General features: G+C 35.0%; 1 pseudogene; it reads right to left on the bottom strand.

The window, feature by feature from the left end:
* Nucleotides 1–1,359: 1,359 nt before the first annotated feature.
* LOC147523064 (protein FAR1-RELATED SEQUENCE 5 pseudogene) lies at nt 1,360–1,995 on the bottom strand (annotated as a pseudogene).
* Between the last annotated feature and the right edge of the window lie 611 nt (nt 1,996–2,606).

The following is a 2,606-nucleotide window of genomic DNA, read 5'->3' on the forward strand; positions in this document are numbered from 1 at the left end:
GTAATTGATATTACTCAAATTTGAAAGCCTATATTAGTAAAGAGATTGATATAAGCTACATTGATAAAAAAAATGAAAATCTAAATATTGGCACGTAAAAGAGGTATCCCAACAACAAAGAAAATGATATCAGGATAAACATACCTGACTGTATTGAGTTCCAATAATATTATCTTCAAGATGAACACATTCATTTAAATCAGGTAGTCCCCACTTGTTGGTTGATTGTGATTGCCCTCCAATTTGGTATAAACTACATTGCTACAAAACCAAAATATAAGTATTGACATGTAAAACATTTCAGCAACAATAAATAAAATGATATAAAAATAAACATACTTGACTGTATTGAGTTCCAATAGTATTCTCTTCAGGATGAACACTTTCATTTAAATCAGGTACGGTAATCCTTGAGCAATATTTATATCACCTTGTTCTTAAAAAAATAAAAAGATGAGACAAGTTAAAATGTTAGGCAAATGTTAGATGAGAAATAAATGAGACAATATATGCGATCACATGGGCAAAATAAAAATGTACGTGAAGTATGACAAACCTTTCTTGTTTCTCTTTATATTTTTTGAAGGCACTTGTGTTGTGCTCGTTTGTTTTTTTTTTTTTCGTTTTAAGTTCTAATACGCCTTTCGGTCGGGTCCCGTTCGTTGGTCTCCCTTTTTCAGATTCGGATGCAACAACCAATACTTCGTCATCATTTTCTTCAACATTTGTGGCAACACCAGATCTTTTGGACTTCGAACATTGTCTTAGATATATTTCTTTCATTGATACAACCTGCTCAACTTCTTCCAACCCCTTTTGGAGTGCATCTTTAGCTTTTAGATACCCATTTTCATTGACTACGCCCTTTGTCACAAGCTTCATTGCCAAATGACATAGCTCATTGTACCGCAAAGATTGAACTGCATTACAATTTGACAAATTTGGTTTGCTATTGTCTCTTACAACTTCGACTTTCACTGCTTTAGTCCACCTCTGTAGTATATATTGATCAGGAATCGTATGTATATTATTATGATAAAATACCTTCAATATGTGATGACAAATAAGGCCAAGGGACTCAAACTTTTTGTAGCTACACTTAGTCTGAAAGTTAGACATGTCAATTGCGACCTTTTTTACAGACCCTTCTCTAGTAACTTCATATGTGTATATTGTACCATCAACAATGCATTCCTTGATGTTATACATAAGATGTTCCTTATACTCAACTTTAAATATTTCAAAAACAGTATGTGTGTACATATCAGATGCTTGCTTTAGCATGGGTGTAGAGACAAATAACCTTTGGGACATCTGAGCTGAATTGAAATCAGCTTCAATTTCTGCCTGTCGTCGAGACTAAAGTAGACACTCAAAACGATGAACGAACTTAGTCAAACTGTACTTTCTCTTCACATAATTTTTCAAAAGACTATTGGTACTTTCCCCACGTTGAGTAGTGGTCATGTCTGCACAAAAAATATCTCGTCCATACACTAATGCCCATTTCTTCTTTATTTTGAACAATTCAACCAACCACTTATTTCCCAAGAGATCATAATCACGCAACATCTTGTCCCATCTTGATAAAAAAAAAATATTATTTGTTTCACAATTGTATACACACTTATTGAAGTCGTTTAGAAACCCAGGAACTCTGTATACATGGTGGAAATGCTTTCTGGCATTTAGATATATATGCCACAAACAAAGACGATGTTGTGTTTCGGTAAAAATAGTTGGGATAGCCTTCACCATTGCTGGACACTGGTCGGTAAGAATAGTCTTTGGTGGTTTTCCTGACATTGCTTTTAAAAAGGTTTCAAACAACCATTTAAAAAACTCAGCACTTTCATCTATCAAAAGCGCACCCCCAAATATAATAGACTGCATATGATGATTGACACCAACAAATGACGCAAACGGTCGTCCATACTTGTTTGTTCTGTAAGTCGTATAAAAAACAACAACATCTCCAAAGTAATTATAATCCATCACTGATAAGAGCCCAAAACTGTAGTTTTAACCCCTTAATAATCATACTGTTAGACCAATTATGTGAATAATAAGTAAGAGTTAATACTGATTACGTGTTTTTATGCATTTCAGGCTTCAAAGTCCATTATATGCGCAGAAATGTGCCACTTTAGCGAGATAAATGAGCAAAAGTCGTGAGAACTTCGAATGCCATATCTTTGGACTCAGACCTCGGAATGAGGCCTACCTTATGTCAAAACGACCGGCTCGGAAAGAGCTTTGCAATGGTCTAAGCCTTGACCCAATCAGAGGAGCAAAAGTGGACGAAAAGTCTGTGGAAGCCAACTGCAGCTGAAGAGGCCTTTTTGGACTGAAAGAATTGGGTTTTGGGCCTGATTCTCTGGCCCAAAACATGGCTCCAAGCCCATGCACGATTTTTGGATCTGGATGTATAAAAACAAAAGCTTGACTCAGTGTTAATGGCAGTCAATGGCAGTTAGGTTAGGAGATAGCTTAGAATAGAAAGTAGCCATTAAAATAGCTTCTAGATCTAGTTTTATTTAATTGTTTTTGATTAAGTGTAGTTTCAATATCTAATTCATTTCATTAGATTAAACCTTGAATCTTGT

This window comes from Coptis chinensis, chromosome 1, assembly GCF_015680905.1.
Source record: "Coptis chinensis isolate HL-2020 chromosome 1, ASM1568090v1, whole genome shotgun sequence".
NCBI lineage: Eukaryota > Viridiplantae > Streptophyta > Magnoliopsida > Ranunculales > Ranunculaceae > Coptis > Coptis chinensis.